The sequence below is a fragment of the Gymnogyps californianus genome, chromosome 6, assembly GCF_018139145.2.
Source record: "Gymnogyps californianus isolate 813 chromosome 6, ASM1813914v2, whole genome shotgun sequence".
In the NCBI taxonomy this organism is placed as follows: Eukaryota; Metazoa; Chordata; class Aves; order Accipitriformes; family Cathartidae; genus Gymnogyps; species Gymnogyps californianus.
This window is the reverse complement of record NC_059476.1, coordinates 24,132,328-24,155,407: the sequence shown is the minus strand read 5'-3', so window position 1 is coordinate 24,155,407 and position 23,080 is coordinate 24,132,328. Positions and strand designations below refer to the sequence as shown.

General features: G+C 42.7%; 1 long non-coding RNA gene across 1 annotated transcript in view; it reads left to right on the top strand.

The window, feature by feature from the left end:
* Window positions 1-23,080, top strand: part of LOC127017793 (uncharacterized) — a 113,175-nt gene extending 90,095 nt beyond the window's left edge. The window contains exon 4 of the long non-coding RNA XR_007766649.1: window positions 22,700-23,080. This is a non-coding gene — a long non-coding RNA (uncharacterized LOC127017793). The remainder of the gene's footprint in view (window positions 1-22,699) is intronic.

Sequence of the window (23,080 nt, the reverse complement as noted above, 5' to 3'; positions counted from 1 at the left end):
CAGGAGATGGGGCCAGAGGCAGGGCTGCAGACAGGTACACCTACCGGAAAGTTCAGGCAAAGAGCAAAGGCCCAGGCCTGAGCTTAAACGGGGATGCTGGACCACAGGCAGAGGGGGTGCGTGGAGGTCCCACATGAGACTGGTTTGTGCTGTTAAGGGCTGATGGTGCCCTCAGGGTCCTGACACCTCCAGCTCCTTAGTGGGACAGATGAAAAGTTGCTTGCTCTGTATGCTGTCATCTCTCACAAGTTTTAATGATGTAACTGGTACCTATAACAAAGCCCCTTTGTTTCACTGAAGAGAAAGAAAAGGGTTTTACCTCACATGCTTATTCTGGCCCCAGAAATTCTTGTCATCCCTCAGATAGGCACTTCATTCCAAACAGGGTGGATGATGGCTCACTTGTCTCCTGATGTAAGAGAGGTATGTTTTGAGGAATACAAACCTTTTACTGGTTTTTGTTTGTTCCCCCCCCAATCCCAACGTCAACTACATCTAGACCTTCTCAAGAACCACTCTTGTTTTCTATTTCAGTGGCAGGCCAAAAAAAGGATAATATGACATAGCTGTCTTCGATTGAATTTCAGGTAGGGTAGATTTCACCAGAGACAACATAAACATTCAAGCCAGCTAGAAATTTACCAAAATCTGTGCAAATAAAATGAGCTTATTGGAGTTGAACAGATTGTACCTACACAAGTCTGCAGGGTCCATCTCCTTTCTCAGCCCCCATCCCTGCCTCAATTCTGGCAATGTTCACATGGCTTGTTATGCCCATAAGCTATTGTTGGGTTTAATTGTAGTCTTCCTTGTGCTATGGAGTGGATCTCTGATAACCTCAGTTAAAGGGGAAATTCAGGACAGGAAGGTGTTCCTCTGTCAACAAACAGATATTAGCTGGGTTAAATGCATCCTTAAATCTTCTCCTGTCCCTTCTGTGGCTGCTAAAGAGAATGAGAAGTTTTCCCTCCTCCCTCAGTGATCCCCAGAAAATCTGCTTTGTGTCCAAGTATCTTTTTGAGAAAAGGTAAGGTAACCTAGATTCTTTATCAATATTTGGGTGAGGAGGGATGGAGGAACTCAAAAGGAATCTAATTTTTTTTCAGGTACTTAGTGCAGTATTAAAGTACCTCAATAGTGATCTATCTTTGCTAGTATTTTTCCAGTGAAATTTACACACAAACATGTTTGGTCTTCACTGGCTCCAGTGAGAGTTTCAAGATTTATGGGTCTGGCTACAGCATATCCTGTGTGTTGTCTCTACCTGTAAAATGTGGTAAAGTGAATCAGTGAAATGGTGGGCAGAGCCCTAGGGGACAAGATCTGTGCACAGAGGAGACTGGGGTGTGTGTGAGACTGAAGAACTGGGTGAGAAATTCTTGTTTGGCACATTACTGTAAACCACGCTAGATTTGTTATGTGTTTCTGTCTGGAGGTTAAGAGTTGTTCAGGGATAGCGCTAGCAATGCTATCATGCCATGGTGGCTTACAAATAAGGCTTGATCAAGAAAATTTTTCAAAGAATGTAACCTAAACAAACACATGTCTTGCTATGTCTTGGTAGTTCCAGAACCATTTAGGCCCCATCTGTTTCTCCAGTGCAATCAGTGTAAATAGCATCCTAAACCTGAGGTGTTTTGAAAAATGTGTAACAGAAAAGCGTATGTCCTTTTGACATGGCAGGGCATGAAAAATGTGTTTTGCCTAGCCATTTAAAGTCGTCGTAAAGGTCCGAGTAAACACCTTGTAGTATAGCCCAATAAATGAGAGACATCAGAGAGGATTATCGAGTGTCTTTTGGGGTATGAAGCCAGGATTTCAATATGGGTCTGTTAGCAGATTTGCTTGGACAGTGGGATTTTGCTCCTTTTTTATTTAACTTTTCAAGATTGGCTTATTTACAGACTAAGGCCACTTATTTCAAACATATTTACCTTGATATATATACCGTTTTAAGCTACTGATAGGAAGCACGGCAAGAGGTTTGGGTCTAACCAACATCCTGGAAATTATGCCATTACACAATATGACCCTGGTAAGGAGGAAATACTGCAAATACTGTTAATATTTTTGTAACAACCACCATTCTTATTTTAGGTATAGAGACTCTGAAAGGTCCCTCTCTTTCTCCGAATAGTTGGTTCCGGTTTTCAGATGGGTTTTCCAGATTATGAGTATTAGACGTAGAGGAAAGATTCAGGCTTGTCCAGAAATGCTGCAGCGGGCACGTGATTTCAGCCAGTGACAGAAGAGAGACACTTATCTGAATCATGACTAGACATTTTGAGTTTGCTTTCATTTTCCTGAGCATTACTCTAACAAAAGTTACTTTTAAAATCTGTTTTAATTCACAGATCTACCAAAATTGTCTAATAAAGATATTGACACCTTTACAGTGAATTTAAAGCTACTGATGATTGGCTTGATTTCCTTGGTAACCTTTCCTTGGAACCCTCAGAAATAGTCTGCTGATCCCGGTGGCAAACATCTGCTCTGGTGCCGTATAGTTCTGCAGCTGTGCCTCTGCTCTCACTATGATGATTAAAATGCATTGAGTAGTGAATGCAAAGATCATGTAATGGTGTCAAAAAGGCCTTATTGTATATCATAGGCCAGCACAGGGAATGTTATATAGAGACCTACATGGTTATCCCAGTCTTCATGACCAGGGAAGCTGTCTGGGAAGGGGAGGCTGTACTTACAATGTGCAGCAGCAGAGACTGTCTCTTAACTGGTAGCAACAACCAGCATTTCCCCCTTTATTTCCAGGGCTCTTTGGAGACAGTCACCACAAAGTGATACTGAGCAAAACTACAGTTTGCATCATGCCAGGGTAGTTAGGACTGACTGTTTAGGAAAATGTCACTGAAATCTCACTGTAACTACCTGCTAGCATGAGGACAGAGTTGATGTACTTGCCTCTAAGTGATGCTTAACAGCAATTGAGCTAAATTTTTCTCGGCTTGCCATTGATCTGGGGGACAGTGTGGAATAGTTCTGGGAGTTGGCGGGGAGTGGGAAAGTGCAGGAGGTTTGGGTAGGGAGGATGGAGGAGAGGAAATCTAGCCTTTGAGAGAGAGACTGAAGTTGTGACTTCAGACAGTGAGCAAAAGTTAATTGTCTTCATATACATGGAGCAGCAGTAATTCTTCTCTCTAACATTTTCTAAGTGAATAAATTTGAAAAGACTACCAGCAAGTGTCCAATAAACCTGAATCTCTAGAAAACACTGGAGACTGGAGAAAAATGCATTAAGTGTACGGTGAAAACTCGTCATGAAAATCTTGGTTATTCTAAAAATCAGTTCTTTGTTGTGTGGAGTCAGGATTTTGTGTCATCTTTGTGATTAGTGGAGTATCGAGAGATTTCCAACATCTGCTTTTTGCATACTGCAGCTTGAATGGAAGGGATTTGTTTACTGGCATAGATGGGAGCTGGAAGCTAAAAATTTAAATGGTTTTAGGTTATGTATAAGTGAAAATTTTTGTCAGCGTCATCCATCTGCAGTTCACAAAGAGGCTTGCAAACTTGCAGTGCTGCATTGTAGCATGACATGTATGTGAGGATTTTTTTAAACAAGGCAGAATAGAGAGTTGTCTCCTCTGTTAGATGTGGAAACCACATTTTTCAAAGGTACTCAACCTCCATTTAACTTTTGTTGATTGATTAGGACAGCAGCACTAGTTTCATGTGTGTAATCCTTATCTCTCAGCACCGCGTCTTTTATTCACCGCTTAGCAATAATAACTTAATGTCTGTGTGCTTTTCTTTCTGAAAGACTTCAGTGCTTTTTTCAGTTTTCATATTAAATAAATGAATAAATAATTTGCTATGTTTTTGTAATGTATCTTCTAGGATTAAACAGCACTGAGCAAATCATTGTGCCGTTACAGGACAGAAAGAATACATAATAGTATGCCCATTCTGAATTAGTCTTATTGTTAATTCAAAAGGAAAATCATCCACTCATAATAAACAATTTAAAACTTTTTCTGTCTTAGCTTCTGGGGCTTGTTCCTGTCCTGCCGGAGCAATAAGACAGTAGAAAATGTCTTTGAGACAGACCTTACTGCAGCTACCTGGTCAATTTAACTGTGAGAAGCTAGACATTCTGCGAAAGCAAGTTAAGTTGTAGTAGGTAACCCCAAGAGCCTGATAATTGACCTTTGTCTGTGATTTTAGTTTTTAGCTTGTTATTGTCACGATAAAATTTTAAGAAGGTGCTTTGTTCGCCTTATAACAGATAGCACCTGAATCACTGAGATTCAGGCCTCTTTCAGAGCGCTCTCTAATACCCTGTAATGTTCCATTGCATTAAGTTTTCACTGTCTTAGTACAGAAGTGTTTGCTGTGCGCTGTCAGCTCCTGTTAAAATAACTCCTCTAGAGATGTGTGCTAGTGTGTCATCCTGTCTGAAAACCCTCTTCTCCCAAACCCTGACTGGGAAATGATACAACTTTGAGCATACCTAGGGCATTGCATCTTCAAAGAGCAGAGTATGCTGCTATGGTCAGAAGCGCCTCCTTTCCTGCCTGCCTCTCCGCTCCTCTAGGACACTGTTTTCTATTACGTTTTAAAGTAGAGAGCCCCTCTTGTGCCACTCTTTCAGGGGTATAAAGAGAGTTTAGCTCTCCTGCCACCGCTGCGACCAAACATGCTTAGATAGGGACAGAATATAATCTCAGATTTATGTATTTGTTCTTTTAACATGTTAATTTTTTATTAGTGGTGCTCAAGAAGGTGATTTTTCTGTGTCCCTCTGCAGATTTATTCCAGTCTGCAGATTCCAATAATAGTGTCCGAGTATACTTAGCTGGAGTGCTGTTGGGTTGGTTTGCTCCCCCCCCGCCCAATAATGAGATGAGTTCACCGAGTGAAACTGCAAGCCGCATCAGGGCAGGAGAAGCAATTTACTGCTGCTGAATACATTTGCTGAGTGTAGTTTCCCTCATCTTGTCAGCTTGTCAGTCTGGAGGCATCCATAAACCTGTGACAGCTTCAGAAGACGAACTCCGGCAGCAAGCTGTCAGGGTGCCAGGCACTGCTGTCTGTGAGCTCCCTTCCTCCCCTCCCCTCCCTTGCCTGCCCGCTTGCCCTCCCTCTGCCTGCCTGCCTCTCTCTTCTCTCTCTCCCCCTCTCTCCCCTCTGCCCCCCCCTGCTCCCCGCCTCCCTCTACCTTATTGATGTGGGTTTAGGTGCTGCTGTTCTCCCTGGCAGTACCATTTTGGTTTCCTCCTTGATCCTCTTGCCACTGGAACAAAAGGAGAACTGGCTGCCCGTGGTGCAGCACCTGCCCCTGCAGCCTGAGGAGCGAAGGGGAGGAGAGCGGGGTGATCTGCATCCCCGTCTGCCTGCGCCGGCAGTGAGCTCGTTCAGTCACTTCGCTAGAAATGCCTTTGAACTGCTGCCAGATCCCATTGTCTGCCGTGCAAATGGAGTTCAACGCCCTGCCATGATTAGATGCACAGTGTGTAAGAGGAGGAAGGAATGGAGCTGTATCCCCACCCTGAAGGAGCATCTCAAATCTGCCGTGTGCCATGCATGATAATCTGAGTACTGGACCATACTTCTCTGCCTTCCTCTGCACACCATCTTCCTTACTTTCCTCTCATTGTTCCTGGGATTTCAGGGAGCGACATGGAAGCTTTTCAGAGAGGAGCTGCAAGGCAAGATAGTTTCTGGGGAGAAGAGGGCTGTGCTTTTGGACTGTTTATGTGGGACTGTGCTTTGCCCACCACCCACCTGTAGCTGCAGTGTGATATACCAGCTAGTGGTTAATGGTGCTTATGCTCAGCAGTGATGTGCTCTTTTTTAGCATGAATTTATTTACATTTTTCCATTTGTCCGCGCTTAAAATTCCAGCATCCTTAGGTTCACAAAATGATCTGAGAGATTTTGGCAACACTGAGTGAAGGGAAGGCAGGCACTGCTACTAATAATGGTTCAGCCATCTACCAACTGTGCAGCCCAGCTGCCCTTCTCCAGAAAGGCCAGCTCACTTTATATCTGATTTTTGTGAAGAGCAGCTCTCAGGCTTTCTTGCTTTCCCTTTGGCTCCATGTCTTTCCTTGGGTTGATGACTGTCAGACTCCTTTTGAGAGAGTAACTTCACTTGAGGATTTCACTTTTAAAGGTAGGAATTTGAATCTTTGTGCTCATCTTTGCTATTCCTTATCTAATTGTTACGTAGGTTGTTACAAGAAAACATTGTTTTCTGTCATGCCTTGTTATTTGACTGCTTGTTAACCAGTCATCATCTGCAAGGACAGTGCTTTGAGAGGAGGATGGAGGAGCTGCTCTTCAGTGACTGTATTAGGCAGTGCACTAAGTGGAGTTGGCAGGGCTTGTATCTCGCACCGATATGCCTGCTATGTTCCGTGCTCATTAAGCTCTTTGTTAGTTCCTTCTCCTCCTCCTCCCTCTGCTCTCCCTTTCCCTCCCTGATAGGGTGTCTCTGCATCTAACCTTGCTGCTGGGTTAAATTCAGGTTCTGAAATGTGCTGGAGGAGGATGAAATCTGGCCTGTGAGGAGCTGGTGGCTCATGAATGCACTTGAATAGTACAAGGAAGCTGGTTATAGCTCCACGCCTTTGCCTAGGCTACTGCTCACGCTGCACTATAAATAGATACTCCCTTGACCCTTTCGTAGTCACTTTATGTCTTGGGTACCTGACTGGAAGATGAACAGATATCTGCAATATTGGTAACTGGTGAAATCATTGTAAAGATTAGAGCCATTACACATAGAACACTTTAAAAATCAGATGATGTCTTGTATGTTCCCTGAGGACTAATGCAACCACATTTTCTAGTGGTTTGTCACACAGCAATCTAAATTCTCATTTGCATCTTGAGCAAAGCTAGTTGTGCTAAGTTAATATTTAGCAACTTGAAAGCTTAGAAATGGAAATTTTTATAGATATTCTTTTTCCTTTCACCACAAACTAGTAAAAGATGGCCCTTTGGTTAACAATGTGTTTGATTTTTATTTTTTAGTTCCTTGGGAAATAAGATTCACTTAGAACACTGAGGATTTTCTGGTCATTAAGAAATTTCTTGGTCGTCGAGCTGAGGTGTAGCTGCCATTCTCCTGGTCAAGGCACAGGAAACAGAATCTGGGCCTTTAAAAATGTTTTTTAATTAACTAGTCAAGTTCATGCTGATAGTACTGATGCTTCTGCAATGTGGCCAAACACTGCAGATGTAGGAAGCAAGAGCTTGGCCTGGAGCACAGACCAGAAACTTCTTGCAGGGCCTCTTCTCTTAAAGGTCTTTGTTTTTTCCTCTTACAGTAACGAGTGTAGTCAGGTGGTTAGGCTGCTTTGTAAGTAACTGTGTCGATGTAGCTCCTGCTGTTTAAAACCTTCCCTCTACAATGTGGCTATATGGAAGAGGAGACGCAATTTTGAATTCCCTTCTCTACCCTCCCTCTTCACTCCCTAGCTTCAGCTCATAAAGGATGAGGAAGGGTGGTGGTCTCTGCTTAAGTGATGTCATATGTTTCAGGTTAGCTAAAATTGCAGTGAAATTTTTTCCATATTGTATTAGGATCTGGCCTTTCTATAGGCCATTCAATTCAAGAATCCTAAAGAGATAATGAAAAGGTATATGTTGACAGGAGTGTGTAACCAACACAGAGCTGAAGTAACCTGTCAAAGGTTGACCTGCTGCTAACTCCAGGAGTCTTGGGTCTTACCTCACTGCTGGAATTGTCAGACAACCTCCTATGTGGCTCTTCTGCTTCGATGATTTGAAAGAAATTACTAAAAAAATACAAATGATCTTTCAATAAAAACATTATCCATTGTTTTAAACCATCCGGAAATGATGTATCAAGTCTGTTCATTTTAGATGAAATATAACGAAAAGTCATTAATCCCACTGCTGTCCTTCATCATGAAACAACCATTTTATGTGCTTAGTAAAATGTTAAAGCATGTCAGAGGCATTTCGTGCGTGGATGCAGCCATTTGCCTGAAACCACAATTCAGGTCCGGTTGCACAAGCTCCCGTTCAGCCTGGTGTTACCAGTTCGGTGTGTATAGATGTGTCTCTGTTGTCATACCTCATTCCACACACCTGGACCCTGCTGAAGTTTTCTTCTAGCAGGATGAAGTGCCACCTGTAGCACAGAGCTGGACTGGAGCAGGTACTTGAGTAGTTATCACTCTGTGGGGTGCCTGTTTTCTGATGCTTCATGATGGAGTCACCTAGTGCAGTAAAAGCACTCAGGTGTGTTTGAAAGCTGGGAACCTCGTTTTAGTCGCTGAAACACTCTGAAGAAGGTGATGGATTCAATAAGCTTGTTTCAAGAGAGGCAATTGGTAGTGCTCATTTATAAAAAATGTTGCTGCGTTGCTGGAAAATAGGAGGGGGAAGAGGTTGAGAAGGAAAGTCTGCAAACTAAGCCTGCTTACACACATTAGGATGAGCCCAGGCATGAAGCGAAAGGCAAACTTGGAGCTCTTCATTATCTAATACTCCCTTAGGGCAATAACAAACTCACTATAGAGCCAGCAAGCCAGACCCAGGGGCTGGCGGAGAGAGAGCACACATTGTTCTCAGAATATGGCTGGTGCTGGAATCTTTCACTGCAAATTCGAAGCCATCTTTAATGCAAAATATTCCTCAAAGGGATTTGTTTTTGTTGCTTACCATTTCAAAAGCTGCTTTCAATCCAGTGTGATGCCTTCTTCTGAACAAAAGGTTGTAAAGTTAGGTATCGTACAACAAAGGAAGCATAATCTTGCTTTTTCATACCCCTATATATGAGCTGAGGTTATGCAGAGACCCTCCTTTTTGGAACTGAAAAAGACCAAATGGAGAAGTTCACCTATCTATGCTTTAGTGTGTTGTAGCTTTTCAGCCTTTCTGTGGTGCTTAGTGGCCGCTCCATATTGTGTGCTTCATTTCAGAGTAAGTAACCATTTTTATACTGAAAATTCAAGTGCAGAATATATTTGTGTAAAGGCCAAATGTTTTTCTTGGGGCAGGGGAATGTGGGAGAGCACATAATGCAGACCTCCAGTGTCTCCCACTGATACATGTACAGTTGTTCTGGTTTGGATTTCTATAAGGAGCGGGGGATAGAAGTTAAGGTATCTCTTCTGAGGTGGTAGGGTAGTTGGGGGTAGGATTCATGATGTTGGTTCAGCCTACGTACATTAAATTGGTTGATTGACATTAGTCTGTTTAGGATCATGAGGAAAAGTGGACCTCTCTAAAAAAGTAGAGGACTCAAATATCTCCTCTTATTTGTATTCCTAGCATTTGCAGAGTCCAAGGTGATTCTTCATGTAAGCAATTTGACCTAAAATAAATTCACTCTTTTCCCCCTTCCCCATAAATTAAATGCCATTGCCAGTAGTTTAACCTCTGAGGTGGCCCTTGCTGCAGGAGTGTGGTTCCCCTGTTTGATGCAGATAGCAGCAGTGAAGAAAAAGAAATGTATGAGAGCCTGGCAAATGCAGTGGAGGGGAAGAGAATTTTCACCCCTTCCATGGAGCAACCTCTATGCTGTCAGCAAACCAAGGCGAGTTACGATCCGTCTGCTAATTGAGAACTGCTAGAGGATTTTTCAGCTTCTGTCTGTCTCAAATCTCATTCTCTGGAGTGTTTGCAGTAGAGCAGCAAGCGGTGGCAATCCCACCCTTATCGCTGTTTTGAAGTTCGTGTTTTACCCAGGTAACATCAGGATACCAGTGCATTCTGATACATTCACAAAGTGCTGCTGAGGCATCGGTGCTCTGCATCTTTGTGTAACGTGACTCTCATTTTACAGATGGGGTTTGGGAAATGTGTAACTGCATCAAGTTAAAAGTGGAATAAAGGACTGAACTCAGTCTTACTCTCAAATTCTCTAGCTTTTAGGATGATGTCTAGCTCCCTCCCAGAGGGTACGTGAAGAGCTCTCACTGTCTCAAAGATGGTCTTTGAACCTATTTCTGATGCTTGTGGACCAGTGCACAAAGGGGAAGTTGAAGATTTTAATATCCCACCCTGTCTCATCTCCTGTGATAATGTTGCTCTTCCTTCTGCACCTTCTGTAACTGTGTGAGGAGAGAAGGAAGCCAAAAAGGGTACTGAAATTTCCCTGGCAGTTCCCAATGTTGGTCTTCTGAACATGAAGCCCTCGCTTGTGGCTCAGCTGTGGAGTCTTCCTCTCTGAATGCTCTGGAAAATCGGTGCCTGGATGAGAGGACAAAATTGGGTCCTCAGTTTACATGTGCAGGAATGAGTTAGAAAACAGTCACCCTGTCTTAACTCTAGAGGAGCTGAATGAGGGTAGCATATGGCTTGATAATCCCTACACATGCCCCTTGGCACTGCTTGGGTAGAGTTATCTGTTGGCACTGCTGCCAAGGGACTGCCCCACTGAGCAGAGGGCCACCAGGGGTTGAAACTGAGAGCCACGTAAGCGGGTTTCCTGGAGTTGGAATGACCAATGCATTTGTCAGACTGGCAGCCCTGTGTGGCTGAGGAGGAGAAGGATGTGCAGGTCTGCTCTCCTGGCCAGGGTGGGGGGATGCTGGTGAATTTGCACGTTTGCCCGTGCCCCCCTCAGCTGAGAGAGGAGTCAGGCAGCAAAGCCAGCACCTGGAGAGCGCAGAGGAGGCTGGGTTGCATCCAGTGGCAGGCAGCTGCCTCGCAATGCTGCCTGGTCGTGTCAAATAAATTGGTTGGGAAAATACAGGCAGGCAAAGGGGAATATGGGCGAAAATAAGCATAAAAGCACTGGGGCAGGATTCTTGCTGCAGGTACCAAGATGTCAGCTGGTCCTTTGAATGCACTTTCTGTTAACACTTGCGATCACAGATGTCCTGCAAGCCACTTAGCGCTTCACGGGAGAGTGAGGACAAAGTCAAAGTGTTTCAAATTATTGTAGAAACACTAACCCAGATTCATAATGAAGACTGAATTTTACAGTTCAAGTAGAGGTTTCATTTCTTTGTTGTATAAGAAAACAGAGCATGTCTTCCAAAAAGCTGTAATCTTTATATTCCAGCTACCAAATTAATTATGTGAGAGTTAAGTAGACCAAATAATTAGAGTTGAAATTAATTTGTGTATTTAACTTTAAAATTAATGTCTAAAATTTTAAAAGATGTTTATCACAGTGTATTTTTTAGTAACATAATTATAGCTCTTCAAAGTTGCTGTCTAGCTAAAAATTATTTAATTCTTGTGTTTTGGCTACAGTGAAGAAGATAAGAAAATTCAGAGTTTGGATATCCAGACTGCCTTTGCTCTCCCCTTTGCAGCAATTTTGAGTAGAAAAAGAAGAAAAAATCTTGTCTGGAAGTATAGTGTTAATCTAATCTGGGGCTCCTAAAAAGCATTAATTATTTAGTTATAGTGTTGCTGCAAAGTCGAGTTTGAATTACTTGAATGCTCTAAATGCGGTTGTTTCTTTCCCATCACATCTGTGCACAAGATTTTAGTGTTGAGTGATCTGAAAACTATAAAGTGTCTGTTACCTCACAGATCAATTAGCACATTTGTACTTGAGATTTTAACATTAATGATGAAATAGCAGCATTTATGTTTTATTGTGGGTATTCTTTAATGTAGGTAACGTACACTGTCAGCTAGCTAATATGACTTTTGTCTCTGTAAGGAACACGGTTTACAATTGAAAGGGCAGAAAGCACTGTAAGAATGTAGTTGCGGCAACTCTCCTGCCTAATGCAGTCCTTGCCTTCTTTTGCTCCCGAATGCTTCTGTCTGGACAAAGGGAAGGGATGAGTGCAGTTAGACAGTACTGCAAGCATATTAGATTTTCACAACCAAACCAGCAGTGGCTTTAGTTAGGATATGGATGAAATAATGCTGTGATGTGTCCAGAATATTGCAAGACATGGTGAATTTTAGACTTGCAGACTGTATGAGCCCTCCTCTGTCAGCATTACATACATAAGCTGTAAGCATGCTAGTGTATTTCTGCTGGAACTTGTCTTTGAAGATGAGCTGTTAAGCCTTTTAGACCCTGCTTCTTTTGATTATTAAAGAATCTATGTTTTTTAAAAGTAGGCAGGCTAGACCTACTGTCTCAGGCAAATTCTGTCTTTAGGCGGTATGTTTCTGCCTCCTTAAGCAATGTGAGCTGTCATTTTCTCCTACTCCCCTCTGACTCCCCGTGCGCTCCTCCCTTTATCTCTTCCTCCTACTCTCAGCTTTGCATTTTGTTTTATGTTGCCTCCTATTCCTGGAACAGTCTCCCAGTCTCTGCTGCCAAATCCTCCCTCCCTCTCTCTGCTCTTGCGAACCTGTTTCTTCCAGCAATCATTCCCAAGTTGTTTACTTGACTAATTGTCTCTCTGTATGCTTTCTTTCCTATATCTGTTGTTCTGGATCATGTTTCTTGATGTGAGATAGTACGTATGGCAGGATAAAGGAGTGTATTTGCCACTATTTTGTTGAGCATTAGCACACATTAGCTCTTTATACAATTATTAGTAATTTTGAGTGCAGAATTTTTCACTTAGTTCACTATTTTCTGTATGCTGTTAAAGAGCAGCCATGTTTTATCTTAAGGCAGGCTGTGGAAAATTAGTGTCTGTATTACAGCAAGTGCCATCAGCTAGCCTGTCTATATAGGCAAAGTTCAGCTGTGTTTATCAACTTGCATGAAATGGTCGTAGAAAACACAGGGCTCTGGGCAAATCTGGTGGTGCTCAGTAATATTACTGTCATTGCACAGCTTCACTACAGTGGTAATAGTGGTGCTGTGGCTGTTATTTCCTAGCATGGACAAGCTCACAGAGGCATGCACAGAGATGTATGTGCTTACTGTTTATAAAGCATTTTTGTGTTCTTGTTTGTGGAGCAAGTCTTACTACAAAAACATTGCAGAAATGCACAAGACGCACCATATTAGTAGAACTACGTGTTGGTAAGTGGTTATGTTGTTGTATGCAAGTGGTGGATCAAGTTGTCATGTTTTTTGCAATGCATTTTATAGGCTGAATACCTTCTACCAGGCTAGACCAAGAGAAGCGGGTTCTCTTTCTGACTGAACACCTCGCCATACAGGCTGACACACATTTCTACCTAGAGAGAATTTAACTTTTCTGGCAATTCTGTTCTTTCCATTCCAACTGAGACAAGGCAATCTGATAATTGATTTTTAAAAAACATTATTGGGCTTTTCTGTTTTCAATTCACTTATTTGAACCAAGTTGAAGATTTATTAAGAAAGAAGAAGAAACCCTGAAAACATTACTGTTGCTTTAGACTAAGTTTCATAATAAACAGTGTTCTGAATACTTCTATTTTCTTAAGTCCCACTTCTGATAATATCTGACCTCGTATCTTACCACTACGTGTGAAGCAGTAATAGTTTCATAATTGTTTAATCCTATAAATACTTACACAAGCTTGCAAAATGGCACACAAGACTAACCCCATTAACTTTGACTTGAAGGTTAAGCATATGTTTTTCCATTATCAGAAACTAAAAGTGGACTTTAAAACTAAATTTCTTCATGGAAAAAACAATTTCTTACTTGAAAACATGAATAGTTTCCATGTTAATAATGAAAAATTAATCCAATTTTCAGTAGTTGAATGCATTTTATTGGGAATTTTACTACCTGTAAATTTTGGGAAAAAAGTCTCCAAGATAGCTGAGTTAGTCTCTCAAACTCATAAAGGGGCACCTTGCAGTTTTCAATACCCAGATCCTTTTTTTCTTCAGCTGCAGTCCCTAATGGAGATCTACATTTTGCTCAAAATTCTTGAGCTTTCCTGACAAAACTTCAGTTTTATCAGAGGGTACATTTGATTGCAAATATGGCAGGTTTTGCTCCTGGGTGTGTCTGTACTGTTAATGAGGATGTTAATGAGGTCCTGGACTTATTCTGCATGAAGGAGTATTTTAAAGATGCAGCTTCGTAGTAGAAAAAAATTCTACTTGTAATCAGTTGACTAATTAAAAATGTAAGAATGTAGCACCCACTTCAGCAATTAAGTCTATAAAATGGGAGGAAGATTAAGAACTAGTGGAATGTAATTACAGTACAGTTTAAAATGAATTAATATATTTCAGATGTATGTCTTTTGAAATAATAAGTTTTGTTTCTCTGTGGTGATTGCCTAAAAACAAAGTTTCTACAAGGGGGAACAGAATGTACAATGTTGAAATTCTTGTTTAAAAATGATAGTGAGCATGGTATAGTGTAAACTGTGGTGTGGAAATAAGTGTACATTGCCTGTGTTGCTCTGATTTTGTAACAATTACAAACACAGATGATTTGAGAGAAAATGAAATAATTCAACCCACATTAAGACGGGGAAGTCTAACAATAGCCACAACTCTCTATCACCCTGTTTCTCTAGCAGACTCCATCCTGCTGTCACTTACACATCCTTCATGCATTGAAAACTAACTAGTGTGTGAAGCTGTTGCAGAGTCCATCAAGGCCTTAAGGACTCCAGTAGGCTGGAGTTGCCTTCATCCACCATGCGTGGGGTCTCCATCCAACCTCCTCCTCCAGCACAGGCAGCATCCTCAGCAACAATACCCAAGCAGGACAACTAGAGGCCGTCAGTGACGGCCACCAGGTTCAGCCTAGAGTCCAGTGATCACCAGGTGAGTCCATAGTCATCAGGCATGTCCAAAGTCAGGTCAGCAAGGCAGAGCATACTTGTAACATAATTCAGGTCATGGCCTGAGCTCAGGTACAGCTCACAGGTCAGTAGGTGGAGGGTGGTCAGGGCATTCAGAGGCTGTTGGTATATGCAGGGCCCTGACAGTCTTCCTTACAGAGTACCCCCTTGAGATCTATTTCTGCCATAACGTGAAAAAACAGATAATGATTTTTGTTGCACAGGTGGCCATGAAGGCTTAGTGAGGGCAGTAGAGCACTTTGCATTTGTTCCCCTCTTGCAAAAACCAGGCTTCCAAACCACTGTGTCAGCCAGCGTGTGTAATCTCCACAGACCTCAAGTCATGCCTTTTCCACCCATTCTACTCTTCTTCCCTTTGTTTGTTTTCACTCATTTTGCCTTTGCTAGGCCAGATTTATAGCTTGCTTGTATCACTTTTACCCCCTTCTTCTGAAGTGAGTTTGCACTGTGATAAAAGCTGTCTTGCAATAGCCAAGCCAGGAAAAATGCAAATATTTTGTTTTCTGAGTCCAGGAGACTTATTTCAATCACACCAAAGTAATAGAGAACTGGTTATTAGAAACTACAAGACTGGGAGATATGCCATTAGCTTTACACTGGGTGGAGGTCTTGTGAATAGAAGACCTCAGCTGAAGGCAGGCAGGAGGGACCTGCTGTACACAGCCGAGGAACACGTTCTTTTACAAGCCCAGCAAATTCTGACCCCGTGAATCTTGGTGCAAATACACAAGAACAGGTAAGCACAAGAGCTTTCCTGAGGTTTTATGCTTTGGTAGAGCATACTTACAACTTTCTTCTGGTGTCAGTTTGGACAAACTTTCAGTGTAACAGCATTAAACCTGTTCCCTACTGTCATATGCTCCTAGATAAAATAGATTGGAAAAGAAGATTAGCTCCTATGTGTTGCCTGACAGGAGGAAGCAATTGAATATAGAAGATCAGCTGCTTGCTAGTTGAGGTGAAATTTTTAAAGTATAGCTCAAAGGAAGAATGGTTAGCCTGCTTTCATAGCAATTACAGATAAACTTTCATAATATACATTTCTATATTAAGACACTTGAACTCTGACTGACACTGAGTTGTCGTGGTTTTGCCGCAATTTGACTGTATTTCCCCACTTAAGTTACTTGGGAGAAGACAGCAGAGAAGACATTTTGCTTTCTGCAGCAGGATCATTTATCTGAATTGTGATAAGCAGGGTGCGTGAGGGAATGGAAATTGGATCCTTGTCCATATCTCATGCAGAAGGAACTGCATTTATTTCCTGTTCTCACAGTTGAGTTGAAGATGTTCTGCCATGATAGAGCATACGAGTTGATTACTGATGTAAGGAGGAGGCTGAAGATGGTGTGTTCCCACCATTTGGGATGACTGAGATACTTACTTTCCACCTGGGTGGGATTGGAGAGCAACTTGGAGTGCCCTTGTGTGGCAGGCTCTAACCTGCGCTAACTCTAGTTCTCAGTCCCACAGCTCCAAGTGGCTGGCTGCAGAAAGGAGCTGGTGTCTCACATTATCACCCGGTTTGGGAAAAGGGTTAGGGTCAGAGCGTGCATAGACCTATGTGTCAGGAAAGGCACAAAACAGAAGGAAGGGTAAGGCCAGAATGAAATTGTGCAGTTCTTGTGGTGGCCTGATACCTAGGTGTTGGACGTTTGGTAGGACATGAGATAAAGGAGTGGGTTATCTCTGAGGAAAGTGCCTCCTTTCTCTCATATGAACAGTTGCATTACAGAGACCTGTGCACCCCCAGAGCAGTTACATCCCCTCAGCTGGTGGAAAGCTCTGACTTCTGTGAGCACTTCCACTGCCACAATACTTGTAGTCTTTCCTTTTCATTCCAGCAAAGGTGTGCAGCTGCCAAGCTACATATTATTTTTATTAAGTAGGTAGCATCAGCAACTGTTGAAGGCTGAAATTTTGTTTGCTTGTTTGTTTTTTAAACAATTCTTCAGGTTCCTGATTTGCACATCTGATCTTTAGGCAGGCTGAAAAACAAGACAACAACTGTTTTCCCTTCCCAGAATTGTCCTGTGCCAAGACAGTGAAACATGTAGGGGCTTGTGGTGCTGACTTTCAACTTGAGGGAATGCCTCACTGTAAGAGTGAAATTCCTTTGCTTTTGAAAATGAGTCAGGTCAGTTGTAATGACCCTAAGCAGTGAGTGGAGTATGATGGGGAGAAGGCAGGGAGCTGAAAACCAGATTTCCTGGAAGCTCTTATAAGGAGGACCTTTTCGTTTTCAGAGGAAAGGATTGGTTTACATTGCTAGCAATTAGTGCTGGGCTGTGACTCTGTTATTGGCATGGGAAGGACTAAACCTGTTTTTTCTTTTTTTGTACTGTAAAGGAGTAAGAGAACAAAGATCTGCTGCTAACTAGGTTGTCAGTGGAAGGGGGCTATATCATGTATCCCAACAGCAAGAACCTTGCAGGAGTCATGGGATCCCTGTGCGGCCCCCTGTGGAGCTGGCCTGGCAGTGTGAGCCAGCCTCTCCAAGATCTGTGCCTTTATGGTGCCTTCAAACTTCATTGCACTGGCACAAGCGTAAATTCATGCCTGTGGCTGGGTTTCCACCAGGCTGGGCTGAGAGGAGTTCGTGCAGATCTGTTTAGCATGGACTGCAGTTTGTTGCTCTTGCAGAAGGTGTGAAGTTACATACCTGTCTGGGGATGATAATAAAAAAATAAAAATAATTATTACTTCGTCGCACAGGTCTTCTCCTCTTATATCAGACTGACACGTTTCAAGCCTGCTGGCCAGCTGGCAGCTTTCCAGCTTACCATAGGTCTGTACCAAAAGAGGCCTATCCCTGCACGGGGACTTGCTGAAGCAGAGCACAGCGCTGGCTGGAGGCTGCAAGCTTGTCTGTTGGAGCAGCATGGGCACCGTTAGTGTTTCTTGCCTCTTTGATCTGAGTTTTGTATTCCTTGGGCAGTCTCTCACCGCAGGATTTGACTGGCAGTGGGTGCTAGCTGAAACACACACCCAGAGCCCAAAAATGAGCTTGGCTGACAATTACATTACAACGTGGCTGTAATTTCCACAGTATTTTTTTTTATCCAAGATGTGGAATACCACCAGTGTTCATTCTCCTGAGGTTCTCATTCTTTTGCTGTGTGGCTCACTGTGCTCTACTGACATTACTTGCCAGGTTCCCCACCATCATGGGGGGTGGGGGGGGCTGTACCTGGAGGCCTGGCATACAGATACCACCACAGACAACCGAGGGGCTGCAGTGTCTCGCAATCAAGCAGACTAACGAGGAATTTTGTGTCATGATGACACCATTAAAGTGGAATGGGTTGGAAAATCAATCAGATTCCTTCTCTGATTGCTGTGTAACTCAATTACTGCAGTCCCTCTGGGGCCCAAGGAAACAATTGTCTCGCAGGAAGTGCCGAAGAAAGACCTCTGAATTAGAGCTGTTGTGGACAAAGGCAAGATCCTGCCGCTGTGCGTTCCAGAAAGAGGGGTTATATTATGAATAATAAAAAGGGCTGGGGAGATGTACTCGTGACACTGGTTTTTAGGGTGGTAAGATCTTCTGTGGCTTGGCTAGGAAGGAGCTTGTATGACAGAAGTTCTTGATAAAGGTGTCAAATGACACTCGTTATCTTCCATGTGCCTTGGCATGAATGTACCAGCAGCCCCAAATACATGTATTCTGGTCACTGGTTTTGGATAAGTGCTGATCTTGAGAATTTGTACTAATCCCCCACCGTAATTTCCAAGTGTTGGAAATATCTGGAGATCAGACATTAAAACCACACAATTCTGATTGTTATCTTGCTTTCATATCACATCAGTTGCCATGTGGCTTAGCAGCTGATAATTCACAAAACGGTTTATGTTTCACATTAACACTGTATATCACTAGGAAACAGAACATCTAAGTTTTATAAAGCATTTGTCTTAATGCTGGTGATTTGTGAGATAGCTGGCCTTACAGCTGATGCTCTCTGATCTAGCGATGCTTTTCTGGCAGGACAGGAGCCTGCTGAGCCTGCGTCCTTGCACCAGTGAAACACTTCATCCTTGCTGTGCGTTCTGACTGCCGCCTCCTGCAATTCGCACTCAAGGCAGTCCTGGCAGGAGTTCAGAATGGACCTTAATTTATCTATAAACTTGGGGTTTTGTGGTGTTAGATTCCAGGAAGTTTGATCTCAAAAGAGGACACAGGTATTTTCTTTTCCTTTAAGAGGGAGCGATTTTCAGTGTGGGTTGGTTTTTTTTTTTTCCCTTTTCTTTCTCCAGTATAGATCTTTCTGGGCTTTGTGTTTTGGGTATGGATGGTTTCTGACAGTTCTCTCACCTTTTAATATAAATTTTGGTTGGTATATTTGTTTTGTTGCTTTTTTTTCTTTTCATTTGAACCTAAACCAGCTGATGCGGTCCCCAAAGAGCTAAATGCATACTGTGCCAGCTGGCATGCCCTCTGGCTGTGAAGCCTTGTTAGAGAGATCAGAGCTGACAGATTCTTGAGCAGCAATCTGATACAGGCCTTTTTTTAAAATTTGGGTTTTTTGAGCTCACCCATGTAACAAATGGGGGCTTGTTCAGGAGCTTCGCTAGAGGCTTGAATGGAGTCATTGTTATCAAAACACTGCTGTGATTCAGAAGTGCCCAGCAAAGGGGGTTCCTCTCCCTCTTGCCCCTCAGCTGGGCACTGCAGGTGTGGCAGCCTAGCTTAAACTCTGGTTTCATCCTTGTTCTACAGAATAATCCAGTTGTCTTGTGATTTTCATCTTTAAACTGATAACCAGGAAACTGAAGCTACAGCTCTTTGCAAAATAGAGACTCAGTTCAACACTGAAAATGAAATTGGAGAGGTGAGTGTGTGTAACCAGGGAAGAGAAGTGGTTTCCAGGTTGATGTTTTGGAGGTAGAGAGTTGTAAAAGTAGTACAGTACTTTGCCAGACTTTTGTATAAATCAGCATACTCTTGGTTTTCTTACTATTACCGTGGTGTTTGGATTACAAATTCTACCCCGGAAACACTTGCTTGGAAATTTCTGCAGGCAACACATGGGCTCCTGAGCTTATAAGTCTCTCTTTACATTATTTTCTCCTGCAAAAACAACTTCTTGTCTAACATATGTTAAGATAGTGAATCTTTGAATCCAAGATAGTCTAATTATTCTATTTTATCCAATGGGATTAAAAAGCAAAAGGATGTGAGCTGTTTGGGAAGACACTGACTTGCAATTCTCAGTCTTCTCTGTCAAAATCGAGTATGTAGGAACCTGAATGGAGTGTTTTGCATGAATTTGTGGCACAGGAGTAGATTGAAGACCAATTCTCATAGCAGCTGATATGCATGGAGCTGTGTATGTATTGTATCTTACAGGGAATTCACCTCATTAAAAAGATACAGCATTTATTATATGTTTCTATCTAACCTCTCTCTGCCCTGCTGAATTCTGCTTCCGCTGGCTACTGCCTCTCTGCAGTTCAATGCAACTTTGGCTCTAGTGCCAAGCACGAGGGTGGTAACATCGGGCCTTCCTTGCAGAGTTAGTGGGATGGGAAAGGCTCATTGTGGAGGTGGAAAGGTTATTTTCCTGGTTGCTTTTGAAAGATGGCACATGTTTTTGGGTACTATGCTGATACACTGGCACTGCCTTGATACACTTGATACACTGGGACTGAACTTGACTTGAACTGAAATTACAGGCCATATCCTGCACTCAAGTCCAGAGAGTCATGCATTCAAAATCAGTTGCCACTTCAGTAACAAAAAAAGGAAAAAACTATCTGAATTCTGTTTTTCACATCTTCCGACAGTAATTTCTCCCCTTCTCTTCCTTGTCCTTTTTCCAATAAAAAGTTAACAGTATGTAGAGACAAAACTGAAAGATGGTCAGTTGTCTGTATTGAAGAAAACACAGCTTATTGTTGCTGAGTGAGCTGGATTTCCAAAGCTAGCTCTGTCATTACAGAGGGCCATTTGGGAATGGAGACTCAATCCATTTGGAGTCTGGGGAACAGAGATTTTTTTTTTTTTTTTTTTTTTTAAATCTTGATACATCTGCTGCCTTGTAGTGTGACCTTCAATAAGATTTGCTGTGTCTCAGTTTCTCCAGTAGAAAATTATTTCTGTAATATACTTTACATTTACAGTCTACAGCTATTCTGAAGACCTCATTGGGGCTAAGGTTTCATTGTGCACTACACAAGCCAGTCCGTGCTCTGTTGAGCTTATAGCATACAAGTTATTTGAGATAATACTTAATGATCATTATAAGGCTTGTGTAAAGAGCACTGACTCTTTTCCATCTGCTGTCACAAAGTTAGCAATATTATATCTCTTCATATAAAATCTGCTTGGGTTTTTTGGTCTCTGCTTCAAGCTGCACAAGCAGTTTGGAAAACAGCCTGGGGGTAGTCTTTAGAGTAGGACTTTTGGCCTCATCTGTGAACTGATATTTTCCCTGACTCAGAAGGATTTTTTTCTGTTTAGTAATACACATTACAAAATAAGCATCTGTCTCACAAGTAATTTCTTTTCTGGTGGAGCAAAATAAGCATCTGTCTCACAAGTAGTTTCTTTTCTGGTGGAGCTAGTTGTTAAAACCCTGACTTTACTATATAAAAACCTTATGTCTGTCTTAAACTCATGGACAAACTAGTCTTCTAATATTCTTTATCAGAATGATAGTAACAAAAAGGCTCAAAAATGGGAGGAATGGAGAAAGGATGAAGAACTGTTTTGGTAGTACTTTTTGTTATTGTTGCGCTTGTGCCTCCTGGTGTTGTAAGCTGTGCCAGTTGAGCAGGTGGTTAGAGGGATTGTATGTGGCGGAGCACATGTCTGTGGGAGTGTGGGTGAGTGAGTAAGAAAGGTTTTGAGAGAAAAAAGGCTTTTTAACTTTTTACAGAGAGCTCATTTTGGGAATGACTGACTTGGCGAGCAACATCTGGCATTCAGGGTGTCCTTGCACTGTGCTGGGAGGGGCAGCAGGTGCTCCCCAAAAATGTGCCTGTATCCCAAGTAATGCACACCTGGGTGTTATTGCTGTAGGTCAGTCACACTTCTGGTAAGGGAGAGAAAACTACACAGGGATTTTATTTTAGTTTTAAACCAAGAAGCAATCTAGTTACTTTCCCCGGTGTTTATATTTTAGATGGCTTGGTGTTTGTTGGCTTTGTTGAGCATTTTATCCTGGAAAAATAACAACATATGGTGAAATAGTCTGCTGTCATAAACACAAAGCGGGAGGTGAGAGAGCTTCATAACAAGAAGCTTTCACGTATTTGAGACCAACACAAATTTACATCGTGCTGTTGGTGATTTAAAACTGACTTCATCCTCGTCAGTGGCATATGAGGGAAGGTGAGGAAGGTTTCAGGAGATGTTTCCTCTCCAACTGCCACTGAATCAATTGGCAGCAATTAGGTGTGCAGTGTGGGGGCAGCCTGTGCCCCCCGGCTCCATCATGCCTGGGGGACGATGCCTCTCCAGAACAGTGTTTTGAGAGCCCTGGAAGAAGATGAGTTCCCAGGACAAGTGGGGCGACCTCGTAGAGAGGGGTGGGAACCATGGAAATCGGGAGCTGTAGGGCAAGAGAGCTGGTAGGAATTCGAGGCATCCTGCTGGGTTTGGGACAGCCATATCCCGAGGGCCTAGGAAGTCACTGGCAAGGGCTTGGACACATCATCATTAGTATGAGAACAGGACAAGTCAGAGAATGGAGAGCTCTCTCCTCTTCTTGTTAATTTTGAAATGTAGACTAGAATAAAAGGGGTTCATGTTTTCTGTTCAGTGGCATAAAGAGGATTGGGGGAAGGCCAGGTACACCAGCTCTGTTTGCTGTAGTGTGTAAGAATCTCACCCAAGGCGAATGCTGAGTCCCTGTGCGCTGTCAGGACCTTTCTTCCAAAGGCCATTATGGTTGTTCTGCCAAGCTCCCACACAAGTGGTGTGCGTCACTTACCAGGGAACAGGTCTGCCTGCTGACAGGCGAGTGATGCTGCCCACCCAGCACCTGCTGATTCTGCCATTTCGTCTCAAACCCATTAAATACCATGAATCCATACTGAGAATTGACTTTTTCTTTTTAAATTGCAGGATACAAAGAGAAGGTGCCATCATGTGAATGCGAAACAGCTAAATGAGAAACAGGACACCTGGGAAGGCTGAGCTGAAACTGCTTGGGCACAGGATGACAAACTGATTTGCTGTTGGAGACAAGATTCAGGAAACCTCGCTCCTCCAAAAGACTTTCCTGAGTGAGAGGAGAGGAACAGGAGGAAGCACACAAAAGAGCGATGGGAATTGAGGGCCATGGTTACTTGAGATAAATGGCAGATCCCTGGGAGTCTAGCCTTGTAGCTGTTTGCTTTAGCTTTGTCTCTCTCCGCAGCTGCTCTTTCTTTTTTGAGAGCTGCTGCTGGATACTGCCACGGCGGCACTGGAGATTTCAAGAGCAACGTGGGTGCAGAGTGTGAG